The sequence below is a fragment of the Eretmochelys imbricata genome, chromosome 13, assembly GCF_965152235.1.
Source record: "Eretmochelys imbricata isolate rEreImb1 chromosome 13, rEreImb1.hap1, whole genome shotgun sequence".
Classification (NCBI taxonomy): domain Eukaryota; kingdom Metazoa; phylum Chordata; order Testudines; family Cheloniidae; genus Eretmochelys; species Eretmochelys imbricata.
This window is the reverse complement of record NC_135584.1, coordinates 14,841,357-14,862,000: the sequence shown is the minus strand read 5'-3', so window position 1 is coordinate 14,862,000 and position 20,644 is coordinate 14,841,357.

Sequence of the window (20,644 nt, the reverse complement as noted above, 5' to 3'; positions counted from 1 at the left end):
CTTCTTGTATCCTATTATCAATACAGTTCCCTGCTGCATTGCAGTTTGTTTAAATTCCAGTTATCCCTACTACTCACAAAAGCAGCAAACCTAAGACTGAAATGTATTGATATGTCAACATTCCTGTTGAATACAGCAGACCAAATTCTTGACTGGAGAACCCCAAGAAATTATGCGTTTAGAAAATTCTAGAACTGTTTGACAAGGTTTTACACAATAACAGAATTTTAGTGAAGAATATTTTTTTAGTTAAAAAAATGTTTAATGACAAGGAGTGTTTTGGTAGAAAATATAGTAAAAGATGGCAGTCAGGAAAACAATTAAAAATACTTTAAATTTTTTTTCACCTTGTGTCTGTTGTTATCCACTCTGACAAAGAAAAAACTACATTCTGATCTCAGTGTAAACCCACTGGTGAAAATCCACAGCAACTCATAAAGTGATAGGTGAAGACCAGAAGGGATCACAAGATCATCTAGTCTGACCTCTTGTAAATCACAAGCCACCAACACCATCCAATACCCACACACTGAACCCAACTACCAAAGTTAGACCAACGTATTACAGCCCCCAGGAGGCTAGACATTTTCCTCTGCCAAAGGCAGAAACTAGAAGGGACCGAGGTGCACCAGTGCTCAAGGCTCCCACAATGGCAGGGAAATGTTTAAATGAGATATACCCAGTTAATTCTACAAGTGATCCGCACCCACATGCTGCTGAGAAAGGTGAAAAACTCCCACGGTCACTTGCCAGTCTGACCTGGGGACAATTCCTTCCTCACTCCACACATGGTGATTAGTTAGACCCTGAGTCAGTACCAGCCAGCCAGCCAGCACCTGAGAGACACAATGGTCAATGCTGCCTCCAGGCCCTGGCCCTCCCTGTCCAATGTCCTATCTCAAACCATGGCCACCCCTAACGCTTCAGAGGAAGGAGATAAAAAAAAAACCCTCCCAAAATACACTGAGGAAGCAGGGGAAAACTCTGCCTGACCCTACTGTAACCCTGAAGCATGAACTCCACTGCTGGACTTGTCCATCCCTCTAGCTCTTACTCTTACCTTAGACAGATATTCAGGGTGTTATCTTGCTGAGTAGGAACTAATGAGATGCATCTGATCTGGCTACATGGAGAAGTCTGCAGAATAACTCTGCACCTCCACATAGGATCATAAAGCCTGACATTCTGTCACAGAGGCTTCGTGGTCAGAAGATTAGGTGTGAAACACCCATTGATGTTGAACAAACTGGTTCAATGGATAAATGCTTCTTTATATGTAGACCTTTAAAAAAATAAGGTCTTTCTGCAGACATGAAAGTTTTCTGACCCTTATATCTATTTCTTTGGCCCATATGTTTTTCTGTCTATTGCCTCTGTAGGTAGGTAGTATGCTGGCTGGACATTGCACGCTCATCCTGAGTGGTGCTCACATACTTGAGCTAATCAAAAAATTATTCATATAATAAATACACACACATTAAATAATAAATATTGTAGATAACAAATGTATTATCACCATCTGTCAATCAAAAATAAGAAGACAGCTTCAACTGAGGGCCCTTTGGATGATACCAAAACCAGCCTGCCCATTCCTAGCTGAAATTCCCCCCTCTCCCTGCAAATAAAGGTGATTGATGTAAAGTTCAGAGGTAATATTTATGGAAGCATCCCAAAATGCCATATTACATGCGGTATCAAATGTAAAAATACTGAAGAACATGGTGCAGTGACAGAGAGGACCTTAGTCTCCTCTCACACCACTTTTAAACTGGTGTGATTCCACTCACTTCAATAGATTCATATAAGAGAAGACTCAACTTCCAGTAACACTCTTGAGCTGTCTGGGGAAACGGAGCAAAAAATAATTGTCACCATTTCACATCTACCTGATGGATCCAGTGCAAGACTGTAGAGGGCAGGGAGTGCACTGACCTGGCTGCAAAAACCATTTCTGTTCCTAAAAGGGGAACTTTTAAAGAACTGTTTTTCGTCATAATGGGAAACCATCAAAAACACTTGGCAAACTGCAGCTCTTGGGCTTCTGTTCCCCTTCCTTTGTTCTATACATGCTTCATGACTGCTCCCTGTATACAGCATAATCCAGACATGCATCTGATATTTGGTGTTGCATCTTGTCAAGTACCAGCTATACCATAGGCAGTCAGTCAGATTAAGTTAAAGCTTTGTGAACAGACAAAAGATAATTCAAGCTTTGTGAACAGACAAAAGATAATTCAGAGGCTTCTTATTACTTCTGATCTCTGAGCTGTTCAAGGATCACAGTTTCTGGACTGCATTGGTCCTGGAAATTTTCAAAACAAAACCAGCTTTTGTGCAATATACTCTACTTCATCCCCACATGCAGCACAAATTTTCATGTATTTTTCCTTAACCCACCCACCCCCCAAATGACACAACCTTTGCGTGACTTAGATAGCCACTGACATGAAAGGAAATTGCTAGATTTTCTTATATTTACCTGCTAGAACACAAAAAAATCAAGCAATTTTGAGATTCAAATTCATCAAGAAAGACTGTATATACCAGGCCAAGTTTTCAAAACACGGGACTCTTTTTTTGTGGATAAACTTTGCACCCACAGAATTTGCACTTGCATGTTTCTTCCTGCACTTGAGTAAAGGCACAAATCTCAGTACTTTTACATCTAACAACCCAAATGTGGGCATAAATCAAGTAGTAAAAGGTACAAATACTCTGTTTTGTGCCCACATTTGGCTTTACCTTGCAAGAGCTCAGCTTCCCAGTTTAATTTAGTCACTTCTTTCATGAAAGGTATTGAATCAGTGGCACAGAGTTTTCACTAGATCCCTGCCAATTGTAAGGCATATGTGTGTATAACTGAGAGAAAGAATTTTGGGCTGGCTAAAGTACTGGATTGCATGCTGTTTAGTCTAAACTCCTTTACTTATGCAGAGAACAGGTCTAGAAACAGTGTAAGATTCTCACATTTTATCCCATGTATGTGCCTCAATTTTGTTCCAGAGAGTCTATTTCTATAGATTGGAGTGTACTGTGGATACTAGCACAATAAAGGGGTTTCCATGGAAGACCAGAGATATATAAGAGGCGTCTAAATGAACCTTGCTACCGGATTGACCTGGGTCCTTCTCTCCATGTAATTTAATTGGGAGTTTGGGGTTGCTTAGTGCTGTTCATCCATAGATCTAAAAGCACTTTAAAAGGGAATGTAAATCTCAATATCCTCATCCTACAGATGGGGGATAAAAGGGCACAAAGAGGTTAAATGACTTGCCCAAGGTCAGCAACTTTGTGGCAAAGCCAATAATAGAAGGTGGGTCTGCTAATTCCAGGTTTGGGCCTTTATCTATCAGACCACTTGACATAATAATCTTGCCAAGTTTTCCTTGAAGTTCACACACCGCACCTGCCCCTTTTACGAGCAGAGGTACAAGTATCCGTTTTGTGGAGCTACCTGGGAATTTTGAGATAAACCTATTTATTTTCTGTCCTGTTGTTTTGGAATTTTAAAAATTACTATGGAGTGTGAGTTTTCTTATCTAGCTGAAATTGTGGAAAATGGTAAAATTTCAGCTTTTATTTTCCTCACAGAAACCCCCCAAAACAAACAATTTCCCCCCTTCCCCCGCCCTGCAAAAAAGTTAACCATTTTTCAGCCAGCTTAACTAGAAGCTGTAGTTATTTATTTATTTATGTTTAGGGTAAAGACTAATTTCGGCTTCCCAAATGTACATCTTTTAGGCCCTGATTGATTAGATTCTATGGTGATGAGCACAGTATTGAGAACCTACACAGAACAGAATAGAACAGCTTACGCCCAAATAAATTTGTTAGTCTCTAAGGTGCCACAAGGACTCCTTGTTGTTTTTGCTGATCCAGACTAACACAGCTACCACTCTGAAACCTAGGTACGTACAAAAGCTAAGTTGTGGGAGAAGGAAGAATTGGACACGCAGGAGGCTGAGTGGGAAGCAAACTCTGCAAGATTTTCTGATTCATGAGGGCACAAGTGATTTTGTTTTTGTGTTATGTCTGATTCCTGCCCAAATTCTACATCCTCATCAACACCTGGCACTCCTGAAATGAAAGTATGTATGACCCCGCAGCTCTGGAGCTTCTAGCCATTCTGGCATATGGTATAGAAATTCCATGGTTTTCTGTCCAGCTAGTGCCGTCAGGTCTATATGCCTCTGAACAAAGCAGCACAACAAGCAGTGAGGATGCAACTGAGGACACACATCCCTGAGTCTAGGAAAAATTTAGATAACTGCACAAATCCAGGCCATCTTTTTGCATTAATTAAGCACCCCAAACATTTTACTTTTAAAACAGAGGTTTCACCTGGAAATACTGAAATTGTTTTTATATTATGGTCACAATTTTCATCTTAAAAGTCAGGAACCTAAATCTGCACATTGAGAAAAATCAGTTGAAATGCTGAACTCCAATAAAGTCAATGGAAGCTGCAGGTTGCCACCACCTTTGAAAATCAAGCTACTTTTAAGGCGATGAAATGGGTATGTCTACAATGCAAAACAAAAAACCACATCCCACGGCAGCAAGTCTCAGAGCCTGGGTTTACAGACTCAGGCTCATGGGACTCGTGCTGCGGCACTAAAATTAGTGGTACAGACATTCCTGCTCAAGCTGGAGCTTGGGCTCTGAAACCCAGTGAAGGGGATGGGTCTGAGAGCGCATGCACCAGCCTGAGCCAGAACATCTCCACAGCTATTTTTAGTGCCATAGCATGGCTCCCTTGAGCCAAAGCCTGTAGATCTGGGTTCTGAGCCTTGATGACACAGGTTGGGTTTTTTTTTTTTTTTGCCAATGCCCAATATACCCAATATGGATTCAGGTGGCTGATGTTCACCTAAGACCCCTATCCGGCAAGGTATTTCCAGGGCTGGCCCTAGGTGTTCTGCCTCCCTGGGTGGGGCAAAAAACAAAACAGCTGAGCCAAAAAATCTCCTCCTGACTAGGTGCATCCCCCCTAGATATTGATGTGGCTCCCAGGACCACTGCCCTGATTGCTCACCCCTAAAGCTGGCCCTGGCTGTTCCATGTGAGAAGATTCCAGTGGGGAGTTCAACTGACTTCAGTGGGTTCCATATAGTGGCAGGGATCCATGTGGGGAAGTTTGAAGTACCAGGTCATAAGGTTGAAATTCTAGGCCTATTTTCCCCTATTACTCTTTAACCCAATAGTCAAAGAGTACAAAGACACACATCCCCTCCCTCAAAGGTGCTTATATGGGTCTCATCACCATAACAGCTCTGAGCTGTAGCTCACGAAAGCTTATGCTCAAATAAATTGGTTAGTCTCTAAGGTGCCACAAGTCCTCCTTTTCTTTTTGAAATGTATTACTTAGTATTCTACCTAGTAATAACTCATGGATATGAGGACAAATCTGTGCTTCTAGTAGGTAATACCAGCTAGAAAATGTTCTCACAGTTTCAGGTACAAGCCCTGAATCTCAATCTAATTGTTAAAGTAACACTTTTTAAAAACAAAATAAAACAAACAAACAAAAAACAAAAACAAAACTACATTGCTTTCTTTTAGCCCATTGTTTAAGGCTTGACTAAAGCTTTTTTGAGAAGTTTTTCACTTATGCTGTGCTGCACAATGACACACGAATATGCCAATCAATGCTTTCCAAAAACCTCAATAGGCTATTTTTGCTACCAAGATAAATAAAGGATAATATGATGCAGAACAGATTTTAATTTATCATACTGAGCCCCAGGATAAAATGAATCTAAATGGATTCATTTGGAAACCCAGAGTTAAGAGAGATCAGTTTTTAGAAAAAATCTATGTTGTTCCTGCATTGGTAAGTCACCTTTGACCATCCTCCAATTCTGATTCACTGGGTTGATCCATCAATAATAGCTACATCATAAAGTGGAAGTCTGGATATCCCATTGCTACCTTCCATACTGAAATTCCATCAGAAAGACTGGAGACAAAATCTCTGAGATATTTAAGACATGGTGTCAGCTTTTTATATGTCACCAAAGACCGGAGGAGGAGGGGAGCAGGAACAGAATCTGGAGAAACAATCAGCATTTCTGAAATATAGCACCAAAATTAGAAGGCTAACTGGACATTCTGATACTGGTAACTTTTGTGTCCCCTCCTCTCCCAAAAGAGTCAGTCTTAAACTCTGTGCAAAGTAAAGGTTGTCCTACTAATCCAAAGCAAAGGAAACTTTCCTGTGCTTTTCCCCCTGAAAAATAAAGCTCCACAACCAGTTATACTAACGCGTTTGACTCCTGAATCCTTGAAGAGCAGGTTTCACCATTCTTTTTGCTGGACACCCTGTGAATAATACCTCTATGATATTTCAAGATTTCAGTAGTGTGCATGAGTCATGAATCCTGTAGTAAATAGGCCAGACTTGCAGCTTCAGGTATTTTTAACATTCTAAGCAGAAAAGTGAAATATTTAGGATAAGGAAAGAACATGAATTCAACAGTAAAAATAGAAGACCACTTGGTATATAGCACTGGGGTAACCCTGTGGGATAGAGTTAAACAGATCACCATATGTTCTATTCTGAGGAATATGAAAAATGAAGACAAAATATGCTTTATGGAATGAAATTCTTTACAGTGTGGATAGCACTGATTCAAAGCTGTAGCTAAAATAAATATGATATCTTCTGAGTGGTACTCCAAGACACTGGTGACCTATCAATTTCTCAGTCTGAGTAAAAGAGAACTAGAAGATGACAGGCCTTTCCCAACAGAATGGCTGATATACAGTAAGCTGCTAAAGTTCTATCCCTGATTATTAATTGTGCTAATATGAAGTAAGCAGACTCAGGAATGCCTAGGGCTAGTTTTGGAATTGGAAAGTCTCATCTTCCCTGTTGTAGCCTAAATGCAGAATGGGATAATTAATAGCTATAAGAGAGAACTAGTGGTTAGAGTAGGGGATTGAGAGTCAGAAATACCAGGTTCTAGCCTTTCCTCTGCAGTAACACTCTGTGTAAAACCTTGAGTAAAAATAGCTTAATCTCTCTAGGTGAGATCTTCACCTAGGAGATCTTTATGCTAGGTAAAAGGGCTGGAGTGGCCTAAAAGAGCTCTAAAAGGCATGGATCATAAGTGGAGGATTCCCTCAGTGCAGGAACTGAGAAAGATGGCCACAAAGCTGCCTTCAAAGGAACCCTGGCACGAGGGCATTCCATGGGTGGAAGGAGTGTATTGGGGTAAGGCCACAGCACACACTGTTGGGGAAGTTCCCAGCAATGCTTATGGCACACAAGACAGCCTAGGGAGGCTGCTGTTAGTTTGCCAGGGCCCCCACCGATGTTTCATTTACTCTGGGGGGCTGTAGAGCAGGCCAGAATCAGGAGGGTGCAAAGTGGATGAAAGCCTCATAGGGTCTGTCTGCACTGCAGGTGGGAGCAAACCCCCCTGCTCGGGTTGACAGTCTTGCCCTAGCTGGCTGAAGCATGCTCAAAATAGCAGTGTGGACGTTCACGCTCAGGAGGTAGGTTGGGCTCTCAAGCACACCAGACCCCATGGGTCTGAGCTTGGGTGGCAAGCTTGAGTCTCTGCCAGAGCTGCAATGGCCACGTTGTTATTTTTAGTGCACTAACTCAAGTCCCACTAGCACAAATCTGTCTACCAGGCTCAGAGGCTCACCCGCAGCTGCAGTGTAGACCTACTCACAGGGGCACAGCAGAGAATCTCAGCCAGGGCATTTTGTACTTTTAGGTTAAGATTTTCAAAGGTGCCTAAGGGATTTAAGCACTCAACTCCCATTGAGTTTTGCTCGGATTTGGGTGGCTAACTCCCTTTGGCTCTGTTATAAATCCTACAAGTAGTCAGTTTCATGTCCTTGTTCTTACTAATTATCACAATGTGTGGGCTTGCAACACTGTGGAGGAATGACCTGAATATATGGGGGGTGGGAGGTGGAATTTATCTTATTGAAATTTGATTTAAAAGAAGGAAAAACATTCCATTCATTTTAGGTTTTGTAAATCATTTAGTTTTATGAAAAGCCTAATGTTTTAAGCCTAAACTAAGTAGACAGTGATCCTTTAAGTCCCTGTCTCCCAGTACATTTTACCATTCTATTCTTTTGGGGAAAGTTGGGTTTCTTTCTTTCACCTTCTAAAGTCCTTGATGGGTTATTTCTAGATAACATTTGAATGTGGGAAAAGATGACTGTAGACATTTCCTCAAACTATAGTACGCATTTACACACTGACCCAGAAATTCCTCTTTTGATTTTTATTAAGTCTCTATTCATACTATTTTTCTGGGATCAGTCTCTGTTGAGAAATCTAGTTTAAGCTGCCTAGCAGTCTTAAAGAGGAAGATCTATTAATTTAATCATTTATATGAATCATGTCTAAATGATCTCAGCAGAAAAAATGTGTTAGCCATTTAAATCCCATCATTACATATTATATCATAATTACCACTAATTCTAGTTTGGAGGAGCCACAATACTGCTTTACATACCTAATATATTCAGAACATCCACCTCACCAAACTCAGGCTTTTCACCCCTGGAGTATGAACATAGGACAGGTTTTCCAATACATTAAATATGCAAAATGCGTCCACATTTCCATGCCTAACTGGCATGTACAATTGCCGCAATTATTTTTATTTATTTATATTTTAGTCTGCAAGCTCTTCAGTTTAAGTACTGTTTCTTGGGTGTGTTTGGAAGTCAACCAGTGCACTGTGGATACTCATGCAATCTAAATCATATTGATGTGTTAAGCATTGACAATGTTCCCAGGGCTGTACATGACACTAAATGGACGGTCCCTGCCCGGAAGACCTTGCAATTTAAAGGTATGTCTGTAGTGCAATCTGGGTGGGGCGAGGATGTATAGACATGCCTGAGCTAGCTTTAATCGAGAATTAATAGCAGTGAAGCTGCAGGAGCACAGGTTTCAGGGCGAGCTGTGCAAGCCGCCTAGGCATCTAGGTTTTTACTTGGACAGCTATTGTCTATGCTGCCACACAGAGATGACTCGTACCTACTGACAGTGGGGTTAGGGGGCCGAATGAAGGCAGCGGCTTAAGCAGATGTTACTGAGAATACTCAGTCCATGTGAACATGCTCAGTACAAGACCAAGCAGCAAATGGGGTGGGGAGGGGCACGTGACCCCATGTGCCCTGCCCAGGGGTTGCCTCTGCTGCCATAGCTTTGCTGCTAGATTAAAGCTGGCCTGGGTATGTCTACAGGTGCTCTAATCACAGGTCTCATTGCACTGTAGACACACCCCCAAGGCTGTCATTTTGAAAGGAGCCTACGAGAGTTACCTAACTCTATTGCATTTCAAACTGCCTTATACTAAAGAAGACTGCACTCACAAATTGCATCATTGTGTGCACAAATGGCTAACTAGGCAAATCTGCATGTGACTTTATCTGAGTTGCATGTGCTGTCATGGTAATAGCACATGCTTATGAATTGTGTGTTTGCATATACCTCATATTTAAAAAAAAATCTGGCCCATCAAAGAAATCTGGCCAGCAGGTTTGCATCTAGAGTACTTGGTACTGATTTAATTTCTGCCATGCTCACTATAATTAAAGGGCACTCTTACAGGTAAACTACTTTGAGGGTGCAATGGATGAATGGTATTCATCGGTGAACAAGCCAGCTCTGAGATGGATATATCCAGGGGTGGGTGTGGTGCCAATTCATATAATGTGATCACAGTAAAGACCAATCCTCTTTGTGTACTTGTGATTGTCATGGAACCATGAAGCAAGAACAGTACTCAGTGGGCCACAGATGGGCACAATAAGTTGTTTATGCAGCCAAACAAAGTGATTGTGTTGCTGATGACCACCGTGAACAGTTTCAGTCAAGTCATAGATCTACCTATTGTAGGGCTAGCAGGTGTGCACCAAGTGATTTAAAGATAATTTTTTTTATCTCATGATTTTGGAATGTTTTTTTGGGAGATCACTGTTCCAATGTAGCTGATAGTAAATACGGGTGTCTGAGCTGAGGCAGACTCTTTATGCTGTGAGGAAGGTAGAACTGTATCCAGGTTAAACTAGGACTGGGGGGGAGAGCCTACTTCAATTAGATACTCAGGTTAGACGCCCTTCTAACCTCTTTAATGACCCTTGCTTCAATATATCTGCCTCTGTGTAAATGATGCCTGCTCTTTCCTTTCCCCCAACCCTCCAACCAAGTGGAATTAGAACACACAAACAATGAATTACAGAAGTGTGCAAATTACACTTCCATCTCACTTATACATCTCAGGGATCAAATTCATCCCCAGCGTAAGCCCACAGAACCCAATGGTGAGACAAATTTGGCCCCAGGTGACAATTTTTTGCATCTAAATCAATGCACAGCTGATGAATCAACCCCCTTGTGCTCTATTTTGTAACTATAATTAGTATTCATTTTGCAAGCTTAAAGTTCACCCTTGATACAGGACTGAGTCTAATGTTAATCACTGCAGTGTGTTGCTGCCTTTGACTCTGATCTGTCAGGTTTGTCTTACTTGTCCCAAACCTATTTTTTTGCCCTTACCAGCCAGCTAGCACCTCGGCATCACACTGTGTCAGAATTAGAAACTTTTGACAGATCTGTAATCATCTAGTTCTCATCATCTCTGTGCATGTTAGTCACTTCATTTCCACATTCTAACAGTTAATATGCCTTAATTTCTCTCACTTTGTGAATATTTAATTCCTCCCTTTTCAACATCATTTTTAGGTTGTGTGAATCATTTTCAAAGCCTTTGCTATTCTCCCTCCACTATCATCTGCATATTTTATGAAATGGCACGGTTGAATCTCTGAGGGCTCTTGATAAAAATGAAACTGGCAGGCTGCTCATTAGTTGTTTACCTGGAGCTGTGTGAATCCCCTAGAAGGGTGGGTTCCCATTTGGGTTTGAATTAGGATATTCTGACACATAAGAATCGAAACCTTTCTCAGTTACATCTGATTTTTTGTTCTTCTCCCTGAATTAATAGCTCTTCTTGCTACCTTGCATTCTTTTGACCAATCTAAGTAGTACTGTACAGAGTACCTTGGCATCTGAAACAATCTGATTGTTAAAGGTGAGAGATACAAGCCACAACAAATTAGCAACTCTAATGGGGGGGGTTCTCTAATCTTCCAATAGAGAATACACAAAGGGCAACAGAATCACTAGGCTGTGATCTTTTCAAGCTTTAGGAGTCATAGCAAACTATGGCCCCAATCCATCAAAGTACTTAAGCATATGCTTAACTGTAAACATGCAAGTTATTCCATTGAACTTGGTGGAACTGCTCCAGAGCTTAAAGTTAACCATTTGTTTAAGTACACTGACGGATAAAGGCTTAACATATTTTTAGAGACCACCTTTGGTCTAGTTATCTAAGTTCAGCATCTTGCACAAAGCTTTTCGTAAAAAAAACAATCACAAGGAAAGGACAGTTTTCATCAAGTAATTGCATTACTGTCTTTAAGGAAAACATATCAGTCATGGATTTCCACCTGTTAATGGTACAACTATGTATCCTGCAGGAAACCAGTAACCTTAAGTGGGAGATAGATCCTTTCATTTAGTATCTGTCATCAGTAAACTTCCTAACACTCATGAGTTCATGAAATTTAAGTTATTTAAAATGGCTCATTCATTGCCTTGTCTCTGTAATCAGATATGGCAAAGAGGCAATTCTTATAAGTGAATCTCTGCCTTTTACATCCTGTTTTTCATAAAAGTTTGTCTTGATGGAAAGATACTTTATGCTACTTGACTTCACAGAATTGGCAAGTTAGATCTGAATGACCAAAACCCTCAAGTACCCTATCAATGTCCATACAATGATATCCATATGGATGTGTAGTGTGCAGAATCTGACCTGTAAACTTAGCTAGCTTTATTTATTTTTAGCTTTTATTTTTATTTTTTATTCTTTTTAAAAGAAAACCATGGGCTTTTCCTCATGAAGTGTTCTTGCAAAAAAGGCTAGCAAGTTGAACTTATTTTAGAATCAATGTGCCAGAAAATGATGGAGTCACATTTAGTTATAATTTTTTTCTTAATTTGTATGTATAGTTTGTTAAAAATATAGCATGACACGTAAGGCCCATCATTATTGTTCAGTTATGTACATCTGGGGTGAGTTGTCATCAGTCTCATGTCTAATGCATCTGGTCATAATTTACACAACAAAGAACATGTGGCGGCTTATCATTGAAATAACCAGCTGATTCCTGGTCTTGTGTTGTTTTGGTTTATGACGGCAAGGAACTCTCACCCAGTCTAACATTTTTTACTTTTTTTTGTATTACCCAATTTTCTTTGCTTCCCTATATATCCATTTTTATGCCTGCTTACTACATGTGTTATGGTCAGGAAGTCACTCTGTGAAACGGAGCCCTTTTTTACAGAACACACCTGTTCCATATGTGGATTTTTTTTTTCATAGATTCATAGATATTAAGGTCAGAAGAGACCGTTATGATCATCTAGTCTGACCTCCTGCACAATGCAGGCCACAGAATCTCACCCACCCACTCCTGCGATAAACCTCTCACCTATGTCTGAGCTATTGAAGCCCTCAAATCATGGTTTAAAGACTTCAAGGAGCAGAGAATCCTCCAACAAGTGATTTGAGTCTATCTGCTGACTTTCATGGTGAAAGCAATTTTTTAAACTACTTTTGGTATCCCAGAGCCAGTGTCATCTATGGATTTTATTCTATCTAGGGTACTTATCAGGCATCACTGTAATATCTGGGTACTTACCTGTCATTAACAACATTGTCCCCTAAATGCTAATTACAAAATATTTATTACTGGCGATGATGTAAGAGGCAGAATGAAGAAAGTTTGATTCCAAAGATGTCATTGTGTTTACCATAAAACCTTGGAAATAAGCAAAGGAATAGATCTTGTTGATTATCTGTCCCATTCTTGACCAGAACAGTATTTTTCCTATTGTATATTTTTCCATAGTTGCCTTGCATGTTGTTGTAAAACACTATGCAGTTCTTCATGCTAATTCTGTAATAACCTATGTCACCATTCTCTGATAGCTTCTTTTTCTTCTTTTTTTTTTTTGCCTCCACAGATTTCCACTGAGGTTGTTTGATTTTTACATTGACATCATGCTCTCATTTTCCATAGGCTGGATTTTAAAGTCTGCAACATTATCTCTGCTTACATTAATGTTACCATGAATTTGTCGGGCGGCTGCTGCTGCTGCTAACTATGCAAGTAAACAGGGAATTGGTGTCACATTGGTAACAATGGTAAGAAAAATACTACCTAGGAATGTTGTTCAGACTTTGGTCCTATTGCATTTCTTTTTTCCAAAACACCCCAAAGGAGAAATTAGAGCTCTACTGTTTAGCTTATTCACACTGTAAGCTCTTTGGGCCGGGGCCATCTTTTTGTTTGGTGTTTGTATAGTGCCTGGCACAAAATGGTCCTGATCCCCAACCAGGGTTCTTAGGTGCTACCAGAATTTTAAAAAGACAACACCACTGCTTGTAAAAAAAAATTTCAACAGCACTGCTGTGCGTTTGGCAACACAGATAATTATTTTCAGGATATATGATGAACATCCATAAGGAACCAAGGAGGTTGTTAATAACTCTGAATTTCCAAGGGTTACTTTTTCCATGAGTTTAAGTTAGATTTTTAACATCTAGCACTTTCTATATTTCATAAATCTATGTATACTTTATAAAATATGGGTGGGATTTTCAAAAGCACCTTAGGGACTTAGAAACACAAGTCCCATTGATTTAAAGCATGTAAGTGACGAAGGAACACAAGTCCTATTCACTTTCGGGGCACTTGTCTTCCTAAAACACTTAAGGATGGCTGAAATCCTACCCTTAATGTATCATGTAATTGTTTGAAAGCAATTATCTCACTGCTACAATTTACTATTCTCAATATCACATGCAAAAAAGAAAGAATGACAAATCTCTTGTTAATTACTACTGAGAGTTAAATTCAACCTTACAGTACTCACTAGAATGAGTGCCTTACAAATAATGACCAGTAGTGTTTTCCCCTTTTGTAACATGTCAGAAAGAGCCTGTAAGAGGGCATGATTTGTTAAGTGTTTTATATCTAATGAACATTGTTGTCAAATCTTTTACTACCACATTTTGGTAAAATAATGGACTTCATATGGAAATAGAAATTTAGTCAGAGTTCGGTCACTATTTGGGCCCTGCATCCACCCTTACCCTGAGAGGAAGAAATCTGTATCAACCTTCTACCTGGTGCAGATTACTTCTCCCTCTGCATTGGCACAACTGGGCTGCCCACAGCACCATAGGGTGGAGTCAACACTCCATCCACTCCACGTCCACATACTTGGGAGGGGAAATAATGCCTCCCAGGTGACAGCTCTTCCCCTGTGTTGTGATCTGCCCTAAGGGTAGCACATGCAGGGAAGTGAGGGATCCAAAGGTGCCTCCTAACTCTCTTGTCTGAGACATAACACCAGTTAAAATTGTGGCCACATCACGCAGACAAGTGCTAATGCCACAGAAGAGAATGTGGGAGCTACAGATTAAAACACATAGAAGATGGGTGTGCAGCAGTTTAGGATTTTATATGAAGCTAGATCTAGAGATTGGAAAAGAAGTGTTGAAAATCCAAGTCCCTGCATTAGCAAGGAGAAGTAGGCTCAGGTGTAAGCAGCTAAGGGAAGCTCACTTGTCCTAGGAGGTATATTCCATTAGTGTAAGTCATTGTTTTCTATTGACATAAATGGACCCTATTGACATAAACAAACACATGCAAACTGGAACTGCTTTCAGGCCTGATCTGTAGCTAATGGGAGGGTTTGGAGATTTATGCAGAATCTCTAGGGAATATAATTTTTGCAGCTGGAAAAACTCCAGCTTAGAGACTACACAAGGCTTTGGTTTTTATGTTTTCTTTTGAACGTCTGGGTGAGAGAAATAGGGCTATGCCCATTGAGTACCCAAAACTGACTGAAGAATGGCTGTAGGAAGTGCATTTAGAGAGAGGATTAGATGTTGTCCCCATTTAATCAGGAGTGGGAGGAGGTACCAGATGATGCAAGACAGCTTTAGATAGATGAAAACCAACACAAGCCCTAAAGGGTGAACCAATGCTAGCGATATTGATATGGGGTAGATGGTAGTGCTGGCTTGATGGTGTCAGATTGAGCTGGGGGAGAAGGGACTTTGGGAGGCGTGTGAGAAGTGATTGCTGGAACACCAGGGTGTTTGATCCAGGACAATCAGCCAGTTACATCGCAAGCTGCACCTAAGTGATTTCTTAACGCATATATCACAGTTAGGCGCTAACCAGATAATTTCCTCCATCTATTTCCTCTATTTTAAATACAAGTGCTTTCCAGTTTGGCTTGGTGCAAAATACAGAGATGTGGGTTGTACTTCCCCTTCCTCCCTTCTTCCAACACGTTAAACAGACCAGAGACCTGACATTTTATGTTGTTTGTTTGAAAAGATAAACTTAATCATGAGTGAAATGTTAGGAAGTGACAGCGCTGGCCACAGTAAGGTCACTTCTTGTTTCAGCCAAGTACAATACAGCTTTCCCCCTAATTGCATAGCCAGTCCCTGCCGCAGGAGGACCCAGGCATTTGCAAATGGGGAACTGAATCTGTCTTTGTGATAATTAAACCATGGACCTCTGTAAAGACTGCCAAATCTGCCATATGGTAGTTTTATGACCTAGACTGCTGTTATCTCTAGAGAAAGCTAACATCCTAATCTCATTTTAGTTATCTGTGATCAGAACCCATATTTCTAGAGGGCAAAATGCAGGAGCCCTGCCTGTCACACAGTATTCTAAAGCAATGAAATATTTATTATTCACTGACTGGCATTAATAAAACCAGTGGAGAAGTCATTATTGATACTCTTGAATTCAAATAGAAACCGACGTGCTTAACCCAAGTAACCTATAGGTTACCTGAGCATACTGTGACAACTCACCATGAAGAAATCCTCAGCCTGGTCTCAGAATAGATGAGCACATTGACTAGTAATTAAAAAGGTTTTGTACAGAAGGTTGTGAAAAGGGCATTGTATGTTTCCATCGCATTCTTTTTAAGCACAAACTCTAGACACTAGTGCTGCTGGAAGTGTAATATCTACCATACTTGCAGTGATTCAGAAACATGAACTAATTAATCCTCTCAAGCCACCTATGAGTTCAGTATTTTAAAGAAGAGGAAACTGAGGCAAAAAAATTACATGACTCGCCCAAGACCATGGACAGAGTCAGCAACAGAAGTGTTAGAAACCAACAGTTCTTGGCTACCAATGCCCCCTCATACTACTTTAGTATCGTCAATTGGTTAATTCAGCCCCAATATTTTTCTTTTAAACTAAGATCTGTCTGTCTTAGCATTTATTTGTACCATGGGGGTACATCACTGGGGTGCAGAACTCCTAGTCTTCATGCACACTAAGATAAGAATACAAGGTTGTTAAACCAGTTGTGGTCACCTTGTTATATACCTATTGGGGTTGAATAATTTTTTAACCAAGAGAGACTGCCTGCTGGCTGCATCTGTTCCTTTCAGTAAGGTTACATCAATAACAATCTTCAAAAGTGCATTGAAAGCAGAAGAAACAGGTGGCACATTTTTCATCTCACTTGTAGCAGACAAGTATATTCTTTGAGGGGCTTTGAAACAGCCTTAAATAACGATGTATCTTTGGTACTCACAGTTGCTATTTTAAGACAGGGATGGTTTGCTTTTGTGGGGTGAGGAGGCAGAAAGAGCAAACAGCTAGTCAAGTTGATCCTTACTATAAGTTCTCCAGACCAATGACCTTCATCACATTTATCTGGTACATAGCCACTGTTATCGAGAAATTACATAGGTCTATTTTTACAGAAATATTCTGGTTATATGAACTAGATAATGCAGCCTGCTATAAATCACCCCAGTTGTCCCTTGATATTTTGAAAACTGATGAGACTGCTGATTCTTGCTTCTTACTTTGTATGCAAATGATGAATTATATATGGGAAATAGGAAAAAAGAAGGTTTTACTCATTTGCTGGATTGAAACAGACTGGATTAGTGAGAGAGCACTAGTACCCTTGGACTATTTATTGTGACATTGCTGAGAAAAATTCAAACCCAAAAGCCTTCAAATCACTGGGGACATTGTTAGCCTTCTGCAGGAATTATTAAAATGTACAGAAGTGTATGAGCATCACTTTATAATAATTAATCAGGGGCTGTTGATTAATAAAGCTCATTTTTTAGTCCCGATGATTCAGGGTATTATCCAAAGGACAGTGTCCTTGTCATATTGATTAAGAAACCAGACTTTGCAGTGGAAGAAAGTGCAAGAACAGTCGCGCTTCTTCTTCTCCCCCCCCTTATAAAATAAATATTGAATGAGAATATTAACTCGTTAACCTTGACAACAATTTGTAATTTTCATAAGGGGAAAACTCACATATTCAGCAAATAAATCGCTGCAGGGATTTCAGAGAAACAAATTGGAGAGAATGAAGAATGCTACCATATGAATTCTGTCATTTTTATGGGCTGCAATGATAAATTTGTTTGTTTAGGTCCCTCAATTAAGGCCACAAATACTCTAAAGCATCACAATTGAGTTAACTGGTGGAGCTAGTACAGTCAACTCCAGGTGACAATCTAAGGTCATTCAGGAAGTTTTCTTCCTCCACTCAGTTCTGGTTAGAACCAAAGCAAACATTTAAACTCAACTGCAGAGTGCAACTTAAGTAAGGTATATTAATCCGTTCAAAACTTGTGTTAGAAGACAACCCTATTTATTGGGTATTGCATTAGAAAATCTTTATGTAGAATTAACAGCACCAGTGATTGCTTTTACAGGGTTATCTAATTATTTTGAACTCAATTTAACCAGGAATGCAGGTAAAATAAATAATCCATGAACTATTTACCCCTGTAGTTAGTGGCAGCATTCTTTTTTTCCTTCTCCCTGTACAAATTGAAGGGTTTGTAGCTTGAGTTAGATTGCTGCTTTATTTTATGATTGCATGGGGAGCGTTGTGTCTCCCTCCATGTGTTACATTGCACGTTACAATCCAAAGATTTCATTTGTTCAGATCTTTTCTCTAAATCCCCAAACAAACAAAGAGGTTAAGCCTGTGCTTAACTTTAAGCATGTGAGTAGTCTCAGCTGAAGTCAATGGGACTACTTATGCTTAAAGTTCAGCACGTGTTTAACTGTTTTGGTAGATGAGGGTCTAATTTCTGTATTAATCCAATTGCATGATTTTCTCTGCTCTCTTAAATTCTTGGTGTACAATAGATTTAATATAAATGCATTATGTCTGTCAGGCATGCCACTAGATTTGCATGCTGCTCTTGTCTGCTTAGGCACATAATCATCCATAGGAGAATATTAAAGATTTAATATGTTTTTTTAAAAATAGTTTTAAACAGTGGCTTTTTGAAGGATAGGAACAAACTGATATCTTGTTGGGAAAGCAAGGGGAAAATTAAATAAAATGTGTTTAATATTTTAAGGTGCAACTGGGAAATGCAAACTGATTGATACAAACAGGACTCAGTCGTAGAAATGTGCAGATTGTGGAGGAAGAGGCAGGATGACACCTGCATTGTGATTTGATGGACTTTGTCTATTTTAGGTACTTGTATGTTCCCATGACCAGAGTCTCTGAGCACCTTTATCCTCATAGTTCTCAATGGTTCTCAAACTTCATTGTACCGTGACCCCCTTCTGACAACAAAAATTACAACACAACTCAGGACGGGGGACCAAAGCCTGAGCCTGCCTGAGCCCCGCTGCCCTGGGCAGGGGGGGCACCAAAGCCAAAGGGCTTCAGCCCTGGGCGCGGGGCCTGTAACCTGAGCCCTGCCACCCAGGACTGAAGGCTTTGGCTCTAAGCAGAGGGCTCAGCATTGGGCCCCAGCAAGTTTAACGCCAGACCTGGCAACCCCATTAAAACGGGGTCATGACCCACTTTGGGATTCCAACCCACAGTTTGAAGACCGCTGTCATAGAACCTGTGAGGTCAAGATGTGCATTTTACTGAAGGGGAACTGAGGCCCAGGGAGGCTACGTGATTTTTCCAAGGTCACACAGGAAATCTGTGGCAGCGCAGGGACTTGAACATTAAACTGTTAAATCCTAAATCTAGTGCCTAACCACTGGACCATTCTTCTCATAGTCAACTTCATACATTTCAGGTGAATTGCTGGCCCCTTTGAAGTCCATGGAAATTTTGCCATTGAGTTCAGTGGGCTAGGATTTCATGCTACACATTAATCAGGTATGCAGTGTTTTTTAGCTGAAGTTCACAGGCCCAAACAGCTTTGTGAATCAATTGTATCTGAAAGTTTGGTATGTAATTCTAACCGGAGGTTATTAAAATTAGACAACAGGGAAAGTGCCCAGAGATGCAGTCATTCATTTGTGGTGTGTTACACTGAGAAATGACAATGATGGCTTCTATTAAGCTTTTGTTTCTCCAAGTGCTAATAGCAAGATTTCTTTCCTACAATCCTATTACTGGTGGCACTGGAATATAATCAGGCAGTACCTGCAGGATAAATCAAAGATTAAATTAAGTTGGGATTTGAATCCCCACTAAACACAGAATCAAATTGAGATTACGTTTTTCTGCACCCTTGCCTCAGAATAGCTTTCAAGGGCTTCTCTTGAAAACATAATGTCATTATTTGTTTTGACCACTGGTATGTTAAAGAAAATACAGGGAGTGGAGGTGGTTGAATAGGCAGGCAAGCAACAATATGGAGAGCGGTATGGGGCATGCTAATTGTTATTCATTGACTGGCCTCCTGCCTGCTGCTCCTGAGTCTATTCAAGTCTTAATCTTAGATTCTGACTCTTGACCAACATCTGAGCATGTTCTGCCTCCTCCCTTCTGCTGCTACTTTTGTTCAGGCTGATATTAAACATTGCTTCTTCCAAGAGACTCTCCACCCACACGACCACCCTGAATGTACATGTCTCTTGGAGCTATCTGTTCTTTCTCCCTGAATGCTCAGTTTCCAAATGATTTCCCTTTGGAGAGAGTTCATGCAAGTTTAAGTAGCAAGGAAGATGACTATACTTTGGTACATAAGAATGACCATACTGGATCAGCTCTGTAGTCCATCTAGTCCAGAGTCCTTTCTGTGAGAGTGGCCAGCACCAGATGCTTCAGATGAAGGTGAAAGAAACCCCACTGAAGTCAGATGTGGGATAGTCTGTCCCCCTCCATGCAGGTATCTTCCTAATCCCTGATAGCAATAGATTGTTTTTAGCCCTGAACATGAAATATGTGTCCCTTCCAAAAGTCTTTTTATTAGCATTAAGTATTTTAACTCCTGATAGTCTTGTTATCCATATAAATGTCCAATTCCCTTTTGAATCTTGCTAAATTGTTGGACTCGGTGGAATCCTGTGGCAATGGGTTCCACTGTATGAATTGCCTGAAAAAGTACTTGCGCTACATCTTACAAATAGCTTTAAATCTCACACTCCAGGTTGCAGTCAGGATGTACTTCAGTGTAGATACCTTGGAATCAGCCTAAGTGGCCCAGCCTCACCTTGGAATACAGTGAAACCTGTCTGAAGCGACTACCACCGATAGGTTAAGCAAGATCTCCTCCCAGCTGTGATGGAACAGAACCAATGCG